The sequence below is a fragment of the Trichosurus vulpecula genome, chromosome 7 (assembly GCF_011100635.1).
Source record: "Trichosurus vulpecula isolate mTriVul1 chromosome 7, mTriVul1.pri, whole genome shotgun sequence".
Lineage (NCBI taxonomy): Eukaryota > Metazoa > Chordata > Mammalia > Diprotodontia > Phalangeridae > Trichosurus > Trichosurus vulpecula.
In genome coordinates this window covers 123,661,814-123,682,139 of record NC_050579.1, presented here as the reverse complement: position 1 = coordinate 123,682,139, position 20,326 = coordinate 123,661,814, and the positions used below count along the sequence as shown (strand labels likewise).

At 41.7% G+C, this 20,326-nt stretch overlaps 1 protein-coding gene across 8 annotated transcripts in view; it reads right to left on the bottom strand.

The window, feature by feature from the left end:
- The window catches only part of BCLAF1 (BCL2 associated transcription factor 1), a 38,386-nt gene extending 31,389 nt beyond the window's left edge, over positions 1 to 6,997 (bottom strand). For 4 of the 8 annotated variants that reach the window (XR_005010952.1, XR_005010953.1, XM_036769412.1 and 1 more), the window contains exon 1: positions 6,885 to 6,997. The gene's annotated coding sequence lies outside the window, so the exon portion shown is untranslated. The remainder of the gene's footprint in view (positions 1 to 6,884) is intronic. The other 4 variants (XM_036769416.1, XM_036769417.1, XM_036769413.1 and 1 more) reach the window with 1 other exon arrangement.
- Between the last annotated feature and the right edge of the window lie 13,329 nt (positions 6,998 to 20,326).

Sequence of the window (20,326 nt, the reverse complement as noted above, 5' to 3'; positions counted from 1 at the left end):
AGATTCTATGAAACAAATGAGAAGACAATGCACTGCAGGTATAAAGGATTCACAATGCAAAGACGGAAAGACAAGATGGAATGCCATGTGTTTAGAACAAAAATAAGGCCAGTTAAGCAGGATTGTCAAGTGAGGACAAAGGAAGTAAAAAGCATAATGAAACCAGGATGATTCATTAGTACCAGGCCTTTGGAAATCAAAAAGTTTATATTTTATCCTAGAGGCAATAAGAAGCCACTAGAGTTTACTGAGTAAGGAACCAACATGGTAAAATCTATACTTAAAGGAAAATCATTTTGGCAGGGGTGAGATGAGGCAAGGACAGAACAGTTAAAAAGTAATGAGGGTGTGAACTAAGATGGTTGCTGGGTGAGCTGTGAGAATGGGACTGATAGAAGGTCAACATGCCTAACTCTCTTCCATTAGAGCTCCATCAGTTTAGAAAAAAGATAAAGATACTAAAAATGGCCCTCTAAATGAATGTATCAATATGGCAATTAGGCACTCTGTCTCCTCATGTTCTATTTCCAGAGAAGAATGGTTTGATAATGGTCAGAAGTACTAAACAGAGAGCAGAGAGATGAAAAATAAAATGTTTCCCATAAAATCAAGTTTTCCACATATCTAGACCACCATGAACAACATCCATAACTATCTTTACATTTTACAATTCCAAATGATGGTTTGAAGAAGGAACAAGAAAGTGAAAATAAGTGGGCAGAGCTGATACAATTACAAACCACAGTGAACCCATATTCTGAAGGCCCAGGATAGTGAATACCAGTAATAGCTTAATGGACTGGGAAATAAAACAAGGTTACTATAACATTGCACACTTGTTTCTGCTTACAGACTCTTACATATTCCCCTTAAGTATTCATGCAAAGAATTCTAGTGAGTATATATGGACTCTGTAACACACAATGCCTACATTAAAGTTCAACATAAAGGCCTTGGTAATAATAAAGACAAAATACCAGAATATTTCTATTTGTCAAATCAAGAATACTTGCCAATAAATATATTTGTTCATTTTCAAGTTAATAAAAAAGCCACATTGGCTGCTTTTCTCTTTAAAGTCATTGTGTGGTTGAGGGAGAATAAAAAAGTAAATAGGATCAAAGATTTAGAACTGGAGTGGTTCTAAGAGGTTACCTCATCCAATCTTATTTTACAGATGAAAAAAATAAATATAGAAAGGTCAAGTAACTAGCCCAAGGTCAGAGGCAAGTGGAAGAGCCAGGGTTCTTTCCATTGTACAAGGAATAAATATGTAACAATATTTCATTCAACACTTGGGCACCTTAAAGGTCCTCATATGAAAAGGTCTTGAAAACAAATCTTCCCTCATAATGAGGGAAGCATTTATTGAATTACTATTTTTTTAGGTTTGGTTTTTTTGGGCAGGGCAATTGGGGTTAAGTGACTTGCCCAAGGTCACACAGCTAGTACATGTGTCAAGTGTCTGAGGCCAGATTTGAACTCAGGTCCTCCTGACTCCAGGGCCAGTGCTCTACTCACTATGCTACCTAGATGCCCCTTGAATTAGTATTTTAATAGGGATTTCTATCTTCTATTCCCATGACACTTTTAATTGTTGTCGAATCATTCAGTCTTGTCCAAGTCCAACTCTTCCTGATCCTACTTGGGGTTTTCTTGCCAAAGATACTGGAGTAGTTTGCCATTTTCTTCTCCAGCTCATTTTACTGGTGAGGAACTGAAGCATACAGGATTAAGTGGCTTGCACACTAGTAAGAGTCTAAAGCCAGATCTGAACTCAGATCCTCACGCGTCCAGGCAGGCACTCTATCCACTAGGCCATGTACCTGCCCAATATATTTAATATCCCTGTGCTAAGCTACACATGAATTAATTAAGCATAACACCAAGGTGTTTTTTTTTTTACTTTAAGAAATCCTCCAGTTTAGATCATCTCATTTAATATTTTCAATAAACTATGTGCTTGTTTCAGTAAATGGTGATTTTTCTTTTCTGTTAATTCTGTACAAATATGTACCTTGTTTAAAAAAATTATAAAAGTTGGGATTTGGAAATGATAATGGCGCAGAACCAATATGAGGTATTTACATATCCTAGTTAAAATCTGGAAACTGAATTGACTATATACCAAATATTTTAAGCCTTCACTTAGTAATATGTTAACACTTCACTTAGAAATACCCAAATTCCATAAAGAACAGTGTTCTAGCCTTAAAAATAAGCATGGAAAGAATTAAGTATCCCTCCACACTTTTCTATGCTGTACTCAAGGCAGGTCCCTATTCCTAGTCCAGCCCCCTCATCTTAAAAGAAAACTCAGGCCCAGATAGGTTATGTGACTTGCTTAGGCTCATAGATTTAGCCAGTGGCACAGTCAGATGTTACCTTAGCTACTGCTATTCATAAATGTGCGTGTATATAAAGGACCAGCAATCATGGCTGCTGCCAGCACAGGCAGATCCTGTTAAGATATTCTGCCACTTAACTGAAAAAACTACTCAATACATTTTTACTCTAACCAAACCATTTATTCTAATTCCTGTATGCCAGGTGGATCCCACCCAACACAGAACTATGTTATAATTATGCTACTATGTATAATCACAATTCTTTGGTTCCCCATACTGCTTGATATCACCTATCATCCTAAGGATAAAAAAATCTGAATAGAAATCAAGAGTTCTAGTCTGGGCTGTACCACTAACTAGCTTTGTGACCTTACACAAGTAAGAGACCCTCTGGCCTCCATTTCTTCATCTATAAAATGACAAGACTGGTATACATGTCATTTAGAAGTCCCTTCTAAAATTCCATGTTGCTATGAACTGTCTAGTGGAGGCTATATTGAAGAACTATTGTCTAAACATATATATGTTGTCATATTAGTACAGACTTCTGTCAATCTCCAAAAGACAACGTCTTCAGTAATCACTGTAAAGTATCCTGCCTAAGTAGCAAAATTTAGTGATGAGCTCAAGACTTCCAGTGAAACTCTGGCCATATAAAAAGGTTCCACTGGTGCGGTACATTTCAAATTTCTATAACACTGAAAAGTGGTTCAATCTACTATATGCCATGTTGTTTGTCCTTCATTCTTAAAGAGGACCATGACATCAGGAAAGTGATGGCGATGACTTGCAAGTAAACTGGATTTAAGCGAGGAAGGGCTGTGCCAAGTCACCAGCCTCACTATCTTCCCTGGAGCCATCTGGGTCCAGTGGGCAGATATGGATCAGGATATCTGGAGATGACCCTAGATGCAGTAGGAGACCTTGGCCTTTTTAAGCTAATATCTTTAACAGGTCTCAGTTTGACTGAGGCAATGCCCATTCAGTGATTAAGGCTAGGTAAGAAATGAGGCAGAGGGGATGGCATTAACAGCTTGCAGAGAATGCCCTCTTTTACCTAGTCAAAAAAAAAAAAAAAAAAACAACCTGGGAAGGGAAAACCCTTCAGGGTTTCTGGCTAAAACAGAAACAATTGCGGTTTACATTCACTCTGAGCCAATCAGGGCCCAAACAAAGACTACTATGAGCTGCTTAGGCTGGGACCTATTGTTGGCCAATCAAAGAAAACCAGAGTGAGTTGGGTTTAAGGCATGGTCCTTAAGAAAGAAACCTAGGCCATAAACCCCAAGATATCTTGCTGAGGTTTCAGTGATTAAAACATATATTTCTTTGGGCAAGACGACAGCAAATAAGAGCATGATTCCCTATGTGGACAGAGGGAGAGAGGGAAAGGGAGGGATTGTGTTGCCCAACTAGAACTGGCCAGTTGGGTCCCCAGTGGGGCAGCTACTACTACTTACAGGTTGCTGTTTGTCCTTCATTCTTGAAGAGGATCATGGTATCAGGAAGGTGATGCAAGTGAATTGGATATAAGTGGGGCAGAGCTGTGCAAAGTCACCCCCCTCAGTTTCCCCTCCAAAGTCATGTAGGTCCAGTGGCAAGATATAGATCAAGACAACCAGAGAAGGCCCCAGGTATGCCTATTTACGCAATACTAGTGTAGTGTTCTACACATGGTAAATAATAAGTTAATTGGATCTGAACAAGAAAGTGATAAGTATACTTATCTTAACTAATTGGGCTCAATGACAAGCACAGGAGTGTCTAGCCAGGGTACCCACCAAATCTTAAGCACCAGATTGCCATCACACAGTAATTTTAGCACAATCTAACCCACCAAGTAAACTTATTTTCTTCCCAATTAGGTGTTTTCGTGTTTTCCTATAATAACTTTAAAATAATCTGCAACACCACTCATTGAAAGCAACAGCAGAGATCTACTTAGGGGGTCAGGAAGGGAGAAAAACGCATTGAGGATTCTTTTGATTGAGCTTTTTTTTTTTTTTTTTTTTGGTGTGGGGGAGCGGGGAAGTATCTTGGCTATGGGGTTTCAGACTACTTCCTTTTCTTGAAAATTGAAAAATTCACCTTTCTCCTAATCCCAAATCTACTCTGTTGAGCCCACAGTAAGTAGTTGTCGCTTTTCTTTCTTGTAAGACTACATGTTTACATGCCCTACAATTAGATAGGTCAGCTTCTGCTCTGTACAGTGTTTGTTTGCTATTACTTCCTTGGTTACTAAAAATGCAATCTGAGAAAGTAAGAAGGTAGAACAATGGCATGTGTGATTTCCCAATGGGGAGAATCTGATGGTCAAGACTCAGTCTTAATCTATTTTTCCCCCAAATGAAGAATACCTTAAAAAAAAATTGCTATCATCCATCTAAATGAGGCTCTGAATATCCCAATATGAATATTTTTACATGAGCCACCCACATTAGTCTGTTCTCCCTTTGTGATCAACAGAGGAATTTTCTAAAGGGATGGGAGAGAAAAAGGACGGAAACAAAATAGCATAAAAATTCTCTGTACAAAAGCAAATTCATGGAAAAGGAAGCCATAACCTCACACCATGCTTTAACTAAATTACTCTGCTAGTTAATCGGTAATATTCCAAAAACAACATAATGATATAGAAATCTACCCAAGATTGAGGAAGCAAGATAAATATCACCCAAGTCTAAATACTTACATCAACTATTTTACCTGTTCTTTTCTTTCCTATTTTTAGACACATTTGTCCCTATCTTTACTAATTTTTCCCCAATTCATTCATTTTAGCTACCAATTTAAGTTCTATTCTAATGTTTCATTCTGACAGAGGTAACCCTGGCTATGAAAATGAACCAGAAGTTCTGACAGGTCTGAACCTGAAGTTTATGGTCTACTGTCCCAAGACCAGCTCGGTTGAGGGAGACCATCCATTTTTTCATCCAACTCTTATTAAGTAACTACAGTTAGGATGATAGGGTTGGGAGGGGGCGGAAGAGGAGGAGAAACATTTGAATAGATAATACTGTACGCAATCTCGGCCTTCTTAGAGTTTATAATATACTAAATTGGTCCTGAAGGGCGCTGTGTTTTTGTTTTTGTTCTTACTTTGGCCAAAGCAATTAAACTAGCTACTAAGATGACGGGTGGTTTCAATGTCGGTTTGAGGCAGCAACTTTAGAATTTAAATAATTTAAAAGGATTTATCATCAACAATCCAGTACCTAGCACTCAAGGTTTAAACTACGAAAAAAAGAAATTTAATACATCCTTGATTTTAAAAGGGCAAAGAGAGGACTATGATGTGGATTAAAAAGCTGTGACATGTTTTAAGTCATTTTTAACCTGAGACTCAGTTTCCTCAAATGTTAAAGAGAAAGTCCCTCCCAACTCTGAATCTAGAAGCCTACAACATTAAGATTCTATTAAGTCAATTTTCACACCATCAATCTATGAGAACTTCAACAAGTCAATTTAATGCATTAAGAGCAGAAGTCACTAGTTACAACTTACCAACCTCTACCCACCCTACCCCCTCATTCCACCACAAAAAGACCACCATTTCGTCTACCACCGCAGAAGCATCTGAAGGGGACGGCGTCTCACGTGAGGCGGAAGTAGCTCAGCAAACATTGAAAACGCATTTCCTCACACCCAGGTGTGGCCTATTAACTAAAACGCTGGGCCTGGAGTCAGGCTCAGATCCAATAAACACCGAACTGGGCCTATCTTCCTGGGAGCCACAGCCGTGGGCAAGGGGGGCATGCAGATTTAATGGAACCCAGCGCTACGGCAGATTCCGAGGACAAGCGGTCCTACCTAGCCACCCGCTCTTCCTCCGAGGCAAAGCCAGGAGTCCGGGCCTCACTTACCTGTGCCAGATTAGAGTCACAGCACAGCCGTTAACAGAGCAAGGCCAGCCCAGGGCCCAGGACTGGGCAAGAGCAGAGGTGAAGGGAAAGAGATGCAGGAGCATACATTCACTACATTCACCACATTCCCCCCGCTCCCCGCGGCTACCTGAACAAAACTAGGTAAAATAGCTCCCCGCGGTGGGGGGCGGGAAGGAAGGCGGCGGGGAGAGGGTCTCTGCCAATGAGAGGCGGACACAGTTGCCAGCCGAGCGTCAGCAGGAGCCGTAGGCGGAGGAAAGACGACGGGAGCGCGTGCGCGGGCCCAAGGGGAGGGAGGAGCGAAGGAGGCAGCGGGGAACGCGCTGGGGGCTGGGGCCCGCGGAGCCCCCAGGGCGGGAGACGAGAACGAGCATGCGCACGGAACGGTTAAAGGGTCTCGAGCCAGCTCCGCGGCCGCGAGCGCTCCCTTCCCCTCCCTTCCCTCGCCCCCCCACCCCCGGCTGCGGCGCCTCCTGGGGCCGAGCAGCGCCTCGAAGGCCCGAGTGACTCAGGCCCTGAAACGCACAAATAACGGCTCGACGTTACCCCGATCCTACTCACACCGTCATTTCGACCATTCCTCCTAGGGCCAACCCTTCCCTTGGGTCTCTATACAGCTAGCCCAGCCTCTTATGCTAAAGTAAAGCCTTACCTGACGGGCCGAACGCGGATCCCGGCACTTATCTCCGTTGCAGCTGCACAGCGGCCATTTCCCCCCTCACAAACCGGAGAAGAACCATAGAGGCTTTCTCGACGCGCCAGATCGACAACGTCACTTCCGCTGGGAGGGCGGGGCCTAGGGTCGCCATCATGCTTCTGGGCAAACTCAGGCCGAGCATCCACAACGCTTTGCCCTCTACATAGATGGTTGCGAGGGGCTTTCCGGGCCGTCACGTGAGCGTCATCATGAGTGGGTCACGGGCTATATTCCCGCCCTCGCTCTCATTTTTCGGGAACCAGAGGAGGCGGGCATGATGTTCTGTAGCGCCCCTGTAACCTACTACTTGTTTAGTGCAGTGTATCTTTCCTTTGCGCAGCACAAGGAAAAGGAAAAAAAAATAATGGATTTTGCCACCTCCCTAAATTCTTTGTTGTTGACATTTTACTGCCGCGGTCCTAAACCCCACTTATGTTGATCCCGCTGGAAGAACAATTACATATACGCGCACACACGCAGGCGCGCTGAGGGCCAGAAAGATTGCTGTGTCATTCCTGTCTTCTCTGTTACCCCGAGGAAAGCAATTTCAGATGCCATTTGCACAACCGCCTAATGATGCTCCTCTCCCCTGGCACCTTCAAACTGAGCGGACTCAAAGCAGAAAAAAAGCTGGCAGAAAACCGAAGAATTAGTACAATTAGCCTCCTGTTCCTATCTTAGATGTACATAGTTATTTGAAGGTTCTTTCCCCCTATTAGAATGTGACCTCCTTGCGATCAGGAATCGTGTTTTGCCTTCTTTTGTATCCTCAGCGCTTACCACGCAGTAAGCCCTTAATAAACACTTGATGACGTTAATGGTCTAGGGCCAAAATTTCTGCCCCGACACCATTTGGGTTGTGCATTTGTGGTCTGATGATGTGGTTCTTCAGGTAGGGGCTGGGTGAACATTGGTGAGAATGTGGTAGAAGGAATGGATGCCCCAAATTCCCATTGTATGGCTTTGGAGGTGACTATCCAGGTACTTTCTTAGGCCACTTGGGCAACCATACCCAGCTCCAGGGGTATGCTGGGGTAAATGTTTAACAAGCAGTTCTAAAAAAAAAAGAAAAGTACTTATGATACACATTTAAATTTAATCTGCATCATTAACATTTTTTTTTCTTCCTTACTTTTAGTCTATAAATCAGGCCTTGATTTGTAGCATTTGCTGATTTCAGAGGTGTAAACACTCATGCTGAAAACTTGACAATCAGCTCACCAGGAGGAACTGGCTCTAGCCCACCCCTTCCAGGATTCCTATATGATTCTGCCCCAAAACTGCAATGAACAGCTCCCCCCAACTCCAGGACCAAGATCCATCCTTTGTTCTTCTGTTTGTTTCTTGTTGTTCTGTTTGTTCTTCTGTGCTCTAAGAATCTTTGGGGGTGGGGGGAGAGAAAAAAAGTTGTAGGAGCCTTTTTGTTGGCCAACACAAAGGAATGACTCTTCTGGAACTAGTCTGTCCCACAACAGTGGGGGCCAACTCCAGTCACTGAGAACCATCTTCCAAAAAGCTACCAAGGGATAATATCCTTAGGAAGGGTCATAGGAACAGACAAAATCCCATATAAAGACTCACCTGTAAACTCCTCTTGATTAGGGAGCTCTCTTGATCAACCCTGTGCACCTTGATTCTCTATCTCTGTGTAGAATGTTCCGTCTCTAAATGCCCTCCCCTTGGCAAATCCTGGGCCAGAAGGAGTCAGCATATTCCTTGCTAGGCAGCTAAATGGCATGAGTGTTAGACTTGGAGTGAGAAAGATCTGAGTTTGAATTCTGCTTTAGACACACCTAACCAGGACAGAAGTCACTTATAATCAGTTTTCTCCTCTGTAGGATAATAATAGTACCCACAGCACAAGGTTATTTTGAGGATAAATAAGGGAATGTGTAAAGCACTAGGAAAACCTTAAAGGGTTACATAGATGCTAGAGATTGTCACTTTTATTACTACTCACTGCCTCTTCCAGACTCTCCTTCTGCTACCCTCACTCAACAATCTTTCTTCCTCTGAGATTTACTCAAAGTTGTAAGTAAGGCAGGACAAAGCCATAGGTATAGCTGAATTAGAGGGTACCACAGGTACGCACATGAGGGGAGTGACAACAGGTTCATCCAAGATAAAGGGACAGAGGAGGACAAAGGACTAACAAAAGTCCAAGTTTCTCCATCCACCTGATTTGTTCATTCCTACTCCTCCACTGGGATCTGGGGAAGCTGGATCAAGGTATGTCTCTTTTCCATTGATTGCTATAGCTTCAATATCTTTGACCTGAGCCTAAGTTCAGAAGATGATGGTGTGATGAGGACAGTTGTTGGTCCCAATCATTAAACTTCGCTCACAGAATAGAATGAGTAACTGGCCACAAAGAAATAGGAGGAAAATGGGGATTCAGCTGTCTGTTACCCTGGCCCACACAAATGGGATCACCCATAAGGTGGATAGGAGCCAGAAAGAGGGCAATTAGGGCCAAGAACAGAGGCTCCCCAGAGCAGTATCACCTGGCCTTAAAGGTCATCTTGGGCAGGCAAAAGAGGGGCATCTTATCATCATCCAGGCTACCAGGAACCATAAGCTCCCACCTCATGGACCATTTCCCCCTGTAACCAGGCCTCAAATGGATACTAAGATGAGACTGTACTTTGCTTATCACCATGCATTCTCTTTTGTCATAGCCTACACAAACACATACAGAATTGGAGAAAAACCACTTGAGCACGCCTCTTCTGAACTGGATTAGCAGTTAAGCTCCTATTTTACTAATGGGCTACTTGGAATGGATCTTAAGCTTTACCATCCCTTGCCTGAGAACAAGTCATGACTGAACTCAGCTAAATTAAATTCAACAAGTTTTATTGAGTTATTGCTATATGCAAAGTCCTGGGGGATATAAAGACAAAAATGAAACAGGATCTAACCTCAAAGAGTTTGGATTCTAGTAGGGAGACACATATAAACAGATAAAAACAAATGACTAAATGAGATAAATGGGGAGGAGAGGGAAGGGAATAAGCATTTATTAAGCACCTACTATATGCATTTTACAGATGAGGAAACTGAGGCAGGCAGAGGTTAAGTGACTCGCCCACGGTCACACAACTAGTAAGTGTCTGAGGCTGTATTTGAACTCAGCGCTTCCTGGCTCTAGGTCCAGTGCTCTATCCTCTGTCCCATTAGTAATAAAAAATAAATACAAAAATATATATAAAGTAACTAACTACAGGGATGAGGAAGAGGGAGGAGGACTGGGAAATCACGAAATGTCTCTTAGTTATATATTTCTTGATTTGAACCTTAAAGAAACAGAGATGAGGATTGAAAATATTCTAGGCCTTGGGGACAGCCTTTTCAAAACCACAGAGGCAGAAGATGGAATGCCATGTTTTACTGGGGCCATGTTTTATTTGACCAGAATGTAGAGTTAATGAGTAGGAATAATGTGAAATCAGATAAGTTGGAGCCAGATAGCAAAAAAGGAAAAAGATGAGTGCCCAGGATCCTGCCTATATATAAAAGAGGCAAAGTACTGATGGAGGGCAAAGACAAGTCAGTGGGAAAGAGTGGTAGACCACATGCGCATACGTCCTTACCAACCTGGAACTTCAAGGTATGGACTGAATATCACCTAATTACAAACTATATAATTAGTTAAAATAGGTATATGAGTCTTTTCTCTTTTACAGCCAGACTCCTAGAAAAAGCTGTCTATGCTCACTTTCCTGCCTTTTGCCCCAAATATAAAAATTCCTAATTATAGGAATGCCACTTTCAATTAGGTTTTTGTATGTGGGTGTGTGTATGTATGTATGTATGTATTTATGTACATGCTCACATGTATGTCATCCTAGGCAGCTCAGAAGCAAGCAGCAGCTGTGTAGCTGAGACCCCAAGATCAGAGTGGATCTCAATTCTAGCTTCTAGCCATGTCTGAAGCCTTCAGAGGACCAGCCAGGTTAGGAATCCTAGACCAAAGAGGAACCTGTAGTTCTGTCACTTTGAACCAGCAGAACCTCCCAGTCGGCTGCTAGTGGCTAAGTCCAATGGCAGTTGACTGTTGCTCAGACCTAAAACTCAGGTCAGGAACTTGGAGGGCTCAGAATGGGGCATCTAAGGGGAGGAGAGTGGAGGGGAGCAGGGCAGCAATTTGCCCTGGATCAGACTGCTTTGGGAGCACTGAAAGCTTGCAGGTGTTTAGCCAGTGTCCGGAATCAAGGAATAATACAACACTAAGCAATGGGGATGGGGTTGGAGGTGGGGAGGGGAGAGCAGCAACAGGATCAGGCTAGACCTTTCTCCCAGAAGTGCACAGAGGTCTGCCCTACCATTAAGTCGAAAGTCAGGAAGTAGGAGAATGAACAAACAAACAAAAAAGAATCCCACCATAAAGAGTTATTATGATGACAGGGATGCTTAAGAAATGAATCTAGAAGAAAATTACCCCAAAGCATCAGAGAAAAGCACAGTATGGGCACAAATTCAAAGAGAATTCCTGGAAGAGAAGAAACAAGAGTTTAAAAAAATGAATTTAAAACATTTTTGTCAATGAAATGAGAGTGCTGGAGGAAAAAAATCGTAAAAGAAATGGGAGCTATGGAAGAAAGAATTTGAGAGAGAATTAACAGATTGGCATAAGGGGTACAGAACCTTACCTAAGCAACAAACTCCCCCAAAATCAGAATGGACCAAATAGAAGCAAATGACTCTATGAGACAGTAAGGAATATTAAAACAGGGGCAACTAGGTGGCACAGTGAGTAGAACACCGGCCCTTGAGTCAGGAGGACCTGAGTTCAAGTTCAGCCTGAAACCCCTCAAAAAAAAGAAAAGAAATACAAAAAAGAGAAAAGAAATATTAAAACAAGATCAAAAGACTGAAAAAATAGAAGAAAATGTAAGGTGTTTTATTGTAGAAATAACTGACCTGGAAAAGAGATCTAGGAGAAAAATACTTAAGAATCATTGAACTATCTGAACATCATGAAAAAAAAAGAGTTTAGACATCGCATTTCAAGAACTCTTAAAAGAAAACTACCCAGAGCTCTTAGAACAAGAAGGCAAAATGGAAATAGAAGGAATCCTCTGGTTGCCTCCTGAAAGAAACCCTCAAAATGAAAACTCCCAGGATCATCACAGCCAAAATCCACAGCTTTTAGATCAAAGAAAAAGTACTACAAGCAACCAGAAAGAAAGAATTCGAGTGCTGAGGAGCCACAGTTAGGATTATACACAGTTTAGCAGCTACTGCTATAGAGGATCAGAGAACTTCCGTATATTATACTTCAGAAGGCAAAGGATATGTGCTTACAGCCAAGAACAATTTGCCCAGGAAAACTGAGTATGGTGCTACAGGAGTTGGGGGGTGGAGGGGTAGGAAGGGACTGGACTTTAGATGAAATAGAGGATTTCCAATCATTCCTGATGAAAAGACCAGAACTTCACAGAAACTTTTAAGTGCAAACACAGGAGCTAAGATAAACATAAAAAAGCTAAACACAATTGAATGATGATAAAGGACCAAACAAGAATAAACTGCTACATATATCCCTCAGAACCCAATCATTGTTAGGGATTATAGAGGGAGTCTAATTAGACAGAAGACCCAAGAGTGATTGTGATGTGTCTTGATCTTAGAAGAAGAGGAGGAGAAGGGAGAGGCAGATTAGGGAAAATTATCTCAAGTAATCAGAGTGTATAAGTACCCATCTGCACAAACACAGAAGGGTTGTTTGGGGAATGACTAACACTTGAACCTCATTCTCATTCTCCTCTGATATGGTCAAAGGAGGGAAGAATACAATACAGAGTTGAGTACAGAAATATGCTTCATTCAACGGGGAATTAGGAGGGAAAGAGGAGAAAGAAAAAGAGGGAATTAGAGAGAAGGTAAATTAAGAGAACAATTAGTCCTCAGTGAAACACATTCCGAGGATGTACAAAAATGTTTATAGCTCCTTTTTAGGTTGCTAAGAATGGGAATCTGAGGGGGGAAACCCCATAAATTAGGGAATAGCTGAACAAGTTATGGTATATAAATATGATGGAGTACTATTGTTCCATAAGAAATGATAAAAGGGATTGTTCCAGAGAAATCTTGAAAGACTTAACATGAACTGATGCGGAGTAAAGTAAATAGAACTAGAAGAACAATTAATATCCTGACTACAATATAGTACAATATAGTAAAGATAAATAACTTTAAGAGAATATAGAATTCTGATCAGTAAGAACAACAATGATTCCAGAGAACTATTGATGAAATATGCTACCCACCTCCTGAAAAAGAGGCGAAGGACTCAGAATGCAGAATGATACATATATTTATTTGGAAATAGCCAATATGGAAATTTATTTTGCTAGTCTATATGTATTTGTAACTGGGGTTTTGTTTTTCTTTTATTCTTAATTAAAGTTGGAGGATGAGAAGATAGATTTTTGCTCTCTGAAAAAATAAAATATAATTTAAAAAATTAGAAAAACTGAATATAATGCTACAAAATATATATTCAGTTTTTTAAAAAGCTTTTTCAAGTTGTCAACAAGCATTTATTGCCAACTATGTGCCAGGCACTATGCTAAGCACTAGTGATACAAATAAATGCAAAAAACAATCCCTACTCTCAAGAACCTCATAGTTTAATGAGAAAACCAACATGCAAACAGCTATATACCCTCCAAAATCTGTACAAGATAAATTGAAGATAATCTCTAGCATTAAGGGGGATCAAGAAAGGTTTCTTGTAGAAGGTGGAATTTTAGCTGAAATATAAAGGAAGCCAGGCAACCTCTGAGGAAGGGAGAGCATTTCAGACATGAGGGCCAACGAAGATATATGGAAAGGGACTGAGTATTGTGTTTCAGAAACAAGGAGGCCAAGGGTCACTGGACTGCAGAGTCCTTGGAAGGGAGTTAAGCGTAAGAAGATGGGAAAGGAGGGACGGACCTGGTTATGAAGGACTTTAAAAGCCATACTGAGTTTTACATTTTGTCTTGGAGGTAATAGGCCACCACTGGAGTTTATTGAATGGGGGGTGTGAGGGAGGGTGTTGTCAGATATTTGCTTTAGAAAGATCAATTTGAAAGCTGAGTGGCAGTTGGGTGAGAATTTACATTTTGGGTCCCAAATAGAGTATAAGTCAATTTCTGCTTGACCACTCCCCTCACGGACTGAAAGGTATTGATAGAAGAGACTAGGTAGTACAGTGGATAGAGTGTTGTGTCTGGACAGAAGACCTGAGTTCAAATCCAGCCTCAGACACTAGCTGTGTAACCCAGGCAAGTCACCTAATTAACCTCAGTTTCCTCAACTGTAAAAAATGGGGAAAATAAGTGTATCTAAATCCCAGGGTTGTTGTACAAATCAACTGGGGTAATATTTGTAAAACACTTTGTGCAATGCCTGGCGTATAGTAGACACTTAATAACTTTTCTTTTCTTCCTATGATCAATAATTTGTGTATCATGGTACCAATCAGTTGTGTGAGAAACATGGTTTTGGGGATCACTGGACTTCCTAGGCAGGGCCAAAGTCCTGAGGAAGAACCCTATAATAATCCTTAGGGAAGGCTGTACAGACCACAGGACTCCCAGAGAAAGACCAAGTGGTAGCCATCCCTTAATCTGCAGGGATCACAGGACACCCCAAGACAAGATCCAGGAGTAAGACCGGCAAGCTTCCGCTGCCTGTTGTTTCCCTTCACTCGACCTTAGGAAAATCCATGTGATCTGCCCACTCTCACCCAAAGAACTCAAGACCAGAGTGGGCAGAGGAAGGCATTTTATTACGCTCCCCAAGAGAGCAGGAGTAGTGCTCACAGGAACACTCACACTGATACAACTGCAGGAGCAGGGGTAACCATTCCCTCCACTCCTGCTAGAGTCATGGTTAGTTTACAATCTTTGTTTTTTTACATAGTTTTCCTAGGTTATACAGTTTATATAAATAGGATAATAAGGATACAGAAGCAAAGTGAAGTTAATTAGATTTTCCTTGTCTTAGTTTAGGATTAAACTATATTCTTTTACATCCCCTACTTTCCCTCTTTAACATATGCAAATTATGCAAATCAGTAGGCCTGGATTCTTGACCAAGACCAGACCCTAGATAAGCTTGAACAAGTTCAAGTGGGTTTGGCCTCTCTAATTCCCTAGACTGCCTTCTCAAAAAGTATGCGCATGCATACAAGCCTCTGACCTCTCACCTGACCGACCTTGAGGCCTGGTCTCTGCTAAAGCTGGGGTGGGGGAGGGCGGGGAAGCACACCTTTAGTTCTGTGGAAACAAAACTCCTCCTCCCATTTCTTACACTTGGAAGTGGGGCAATGAAGAGATTATAATCTTATCTAGATAAAGAGATTTTTTTTTTTTTGGTCTTTGACCCAACCTACCTCTCTAGGTTGGGGAGGGGGTCATCTGAGAGGGGCTTTTAGACCATGATATAATTGTTTCTTGGTATATCCAGAGAAATTGAAAAAGATGTCTTTAATGTGTTTACACATCTAGAATTGTGAAACTCTGGGTTTTTTTTTCCTTCAACGTTCTCTCTGATCATAAACTCCTATCCTTTAATGTCTCCCTTTGCCTCACACCTAAATCTATCTCGGTCATATTTACTGAAGCCTTAGTCCTTCCACTTCTCCCTATTCTTCTAGTCCATCTCTGCTTTAACCTTGCTTTCTACCCTTCAAGTTCTTGATCCTAGAGTTAATCAGTTCAACCATGCCCTGTCTTCTGCCCATAACCCCTTGTTTCTCGTCTTATAGCCAACTGGGCCTTGGATGCACTGGAAAGAACACTGAATTTAGAATCAAAAGACTTAGGTTTGAATCCCTGCTATGCCACTTACTGACCTTGGGAAAGTCACTTAAGTTCTTTGGTCTCAATTTCCTTGTCTATAAAATGATAGTGTTGGGACTAGATGAACTTTAAGGCCCTGTCTGGCTTTAAATATATGGTCCCTATGATCCTATGAACCTTGTTATCTCCCTACAAACTACCTTCCCTGCTGCTCTTTTCCTATTGATGAACGTGGCTGAAGAAAGTCAATTGTGCCATCTTGACTCAGTAAAGAACATTATCTGATGTCAACTGGGGCCTCCTTGATGCCTATCAATTCTTTTCCTCTTCTTTTATTGAGTAAATATTATACACCCACAGGAACAATTCCAAACCTTCTCTTTCCTCAAGCCCTCTTCCTACTCAATCTCAGCTGAGGATCTTACCTCCTACTTTACTGAGAAAAAGTTGATGCCTTTCATTATGAACTGCTTCTTCTTCCGTACTCCATACCTCAACAATGTACCCAGTCCACTCTGAAGTAGTGACCCTTCTCCTTGCCAAAACTCTGTTCTTAGAAGACAGCAATTTAAGTACTGGTCTATGGGTTGACTCCACTCTACTCTTTTTATAGTACTTCAGGATCTTTGTGGCACTCCTGAATTTAGGGATATCATGGTAACCCTACTCCATAGCCTACTTTTACATCTTCCTAGTCTCACAAGAGCTGGTGGCTTGCTTCTACTGACTCTGATGATCAACTGCCCATAAACTAGCTACCTTAACTCTCCCACATCTCAGCAGAATTCCTTTCTATCACAGTCCTTGCCTCATGATGCAGCTGCTACAACCCAAGTAGAGTCTCCAGGAAATGGAGTCTTGAAAATTTCTCCCAATGATTGATGCTCCCTAGGCTTCAAGTATCATGGAAAGGTACTCACAAAGAAAATGTGTTGTAACATGTTGCTAATACGTTTATATTTACTTGTCCTAGTGTATGTTGCCCCTTTCCTGCTTGGCATCAACATCATACCCTCCCTTCCAGGTACCCTCTGGCACCCCTTTCCTTTTCAGCTTCCTTTTATGTATTGTCTTCCCTTATTGGATTACAACCTTCTTGAGGGCAAGGACTGTTGTTGTTTTTTATCCCCAGCATTTAACGCAGTGCCTTGCACATAATAAATATTTATCATATTGGATAAAAGTAGGAAGGTAAGAAAATCCCTGCTCTCAAGGAGTTCACAATCTTCTGTGGAAGACAAAAAGTTTCAGCTCCAAATCAGATGGAAAGGTCCCATGATTTTTAGAGCACAGTGGCAAGGGAGATGTTTCTTCTTTAATGTTCTTCTTTAATACAATTTCCACTGATAAAATCTTATCAGTGGAATATTCTGATATTGAACCATTTGACAATGGCAAAGAATTTGGTGACAAAAACTTTCTTTTCTGGGTCTCTGTTTGATATGGCTGTAGCACCAGTTGGGCAGCACAGCTCCTAATTTCTTCCTTCCTTTCTTCTTTTCTTCTTTTCTACTTTTCTTCTTTTCTTCTTTTCTCCTTTTCTTCTTTTCTTCTTTCCCCTCCTTCTGTCCACATAGGGTATCATACCCTTACCTGCCAGTCCTTTGCCCAAGGAATGTAAATTTTGATCACTAAAACCTCAGCAAGATGTCTTGGGGTTTATGGGCTAGATTTCTTTTTTAACGATCATGCCTGAAACTCAAATCATTGTGGCTGTCCCTGATTGGCCAACAGTAGGTCCAAGGCCAAGCCCCACTTGGTCATTGTTTAGGCTCTGATTGACTCAGAGTGAATGTAAATAGCCATTGTTTCTGTTTTAGCCAGAAACCCTGAGGGTCTTCCCCTTTCAGACCGATTTTTTTAAACTAGGTAAAAGAGGACATTCTTAGCTTTATTTCTTACCTAGCTTTAATCACCAATTGGCCATTGCCTCAGTCAAACTGAGACCTGTTAAAGATCTTAGCTTAAAAAGGCCAAGATCTCCCACTGCATCCAGAGCCCTCTGCAGGCGTCCTGATCCATATCCGGTCAGTGGACCCAGATGGCTCCAGAGAAGAAAGTGAGGCTGGTGACTTGGATGCAGCCCTCCCTCACTTAAATACAATTCACTTGCATGTCATGGCATTACCTCCCTGGTGTCATGGTCCTCCTCAAGAATGAAGGACAAACAACAGCACTTATATAGAAGAAGCTGCCAGGCTATTATTGCATGGAGGTTGCTTCCCAGGATGATAGCTGTTGGAAATGGGATGGAAGCATTGCTATTCCAGTGCCTCTTGGGTTCAGGGTTCTGGGCTGTCTCCATGGATCAGGAGGGAGATAGTGGTCAAGGTAGTGGTTTGACCTAATTCATACATGCTGCCTCCTTTTTCTCCTTCAGGAAGCTTGCTGCTTAAGCCAAGCTAGCTTGCCTGTCCTATGAGTGGCAGTTTGTTGGTAGTTGGTGGGAATGACTGGGCACTTCTCCGTGGGAGATAATGGCTAAGAGTGCTGAGCTTAGAAGCTGGACTAGTAGTCTGAAGGGTACTGCAATATCCCAGGCTTGTTCCTATTTGCCTGTTGGCAGCAGTTGGTTAGCAGTTGTTGCTGACCGTGGCAAGGTAGGTAGACCTTCCCTGCCCCCCTCCACAATGATTCCTCCTCTCAATGATGGTTGTAAGGGCTAAGCTAGAAACAGGTCTGGTGGTTTGGGAGCCACTTCTATTCTCAAGGCTCTTGGGTTTAGGTTATTGGGCTGTCTCCCTCAGGGTCTGAGGAGACATGATGGTCAACATAATGGTGGTGGTTTGATCTTCTTGGCATGTGTTGCTTTCTGTTTCTCTCAGAGTCCTCTCCTGCTTCAATGTGTGTGTGTGTATGTATGTGTATGTATATATATGTATATATACACATGCATATGTGTATATATATGAAAATATACAAAATTTTAATAATTATTTTGTACTGGGTGGGGAGGAACTGATAAAGTAAAGAGTCTCTGGGACACACACATGCACACACACACACACACACACACACACAATTTCTTTGTAATTTCCAGAGTTGACCCATTCAGTCACCTCATTCACTGACTTGCTGAGCTGCACTTGGACCTCTGCCACCTTAGCTGGCAAGCTACTCAAGTCTGGAGACTGCCCAGAGGTTCTTGCTCAGCCAGCTGCACCTGAACACTGAAGGAATCTATGCTTACACCAAGTTCCATGGCCAGTGAATAGTAGGGCAGTAAAGACCGGTGATAAAATAAGGAAGTACTACTGAAAATAAGGGAAAAGAAGCTTCTGGTAGAGGTCTCTACACCTCTGAATAACGCATGAAGCCATCATCTACTCTCTTCTAGCTTGGGATAAATCTGGGTATTAAGCCGTATAGAGTTTTATAAAATAAAAGCATCTGATCCTTGAAGCAATCTTTGCAAATGATTTGCCATCATGGATTGATGCTCCAAAGGAATCTGTTAAGTACTGTAGCCAGTTGGGTTTGGTACTATGCTAGATATTGAAAAAGAACCAAAAAACAGAGTAGCTATTTTTTGACATTTTAAATTTTGACAATTTAAGTTTTAAATTAAAATTTTGACAATTTAAAATTAACATGCTAATAGGTAAATCAGTATAGGACATACTGATGGTGAAACATTAAATCAGTATATGACTACTCAGAAAAGTACTTTTTTTTCCCTTGGCCTACATATGATTCTCGGGACTTTTCCACCACAGCCTCAGGTACCTTCTCACCCTTTGGCCCTTCTCTGATTGGTGAGTTCCTGCCCAGAACTTCCAGATGAGGAAGTGCCCAGGCTAGCCCTGCTTACTTCTTTTCTGGCTCCACTCCTGACTCTCCAGACCTTTCCTCCCTGGGCTCCTGCAAATAAGTTCTCCCTGTCCTTACTTTTTAGCTCCCTTTTATATATTGTCTTCCCCCATTTGAATGTAAATTCCATGAAGATGGGGGCTTTCATTCTTTTTACTTGTTTTTGCACTCCCAGCATTCAACACTGTGCCTGGCACATAGTATATGCTTAACAAAAACTCTATCTGTCTGTCTGATTATGGTATTCCTGAATGAAAAGAAACACGAAGAAACAACATTTACCTTACCTTTCTTCCTATAATTACTAGTAACTAATATTTATACACATGAACTTTTTGTGCTGTTCTGGCATATGCAGTTCTTTTACCTAAATTATCTATATAATTGTCTTAATTAGAGAGATGACATGGTATACTGGATAGAGAGCTGTCTTCAGAGTCAGAAAGACCTAGTACCAAGTCCTACCTCAGCCACACACTGGCTGTGTGATTCTGGGAAAACTGCTTGACTAAGAAAGGCATAAACACAGTCCCTGCCCTCAAGGAGCTTCCAGTCTAAAGGGGGAGACAACATAATTGTATGTAAGGTTGATATTGCTGCTGTTTGTCCTTCATTTTCAAAGAGAACCTATGACATCACAGGGTGGTGTCTTGACCAGCTCACGAATTGGATTTAAGTGAGGCAGAGTTGTGCAAAGTTGCCAGTACTCTGTCTTCCAGTTCAGGGGCAAGATAAAAGTCAAGACAACTGGCAACAGCCCCGGGTTGCAGTGGATGAAGTGGTGTCTTCAAT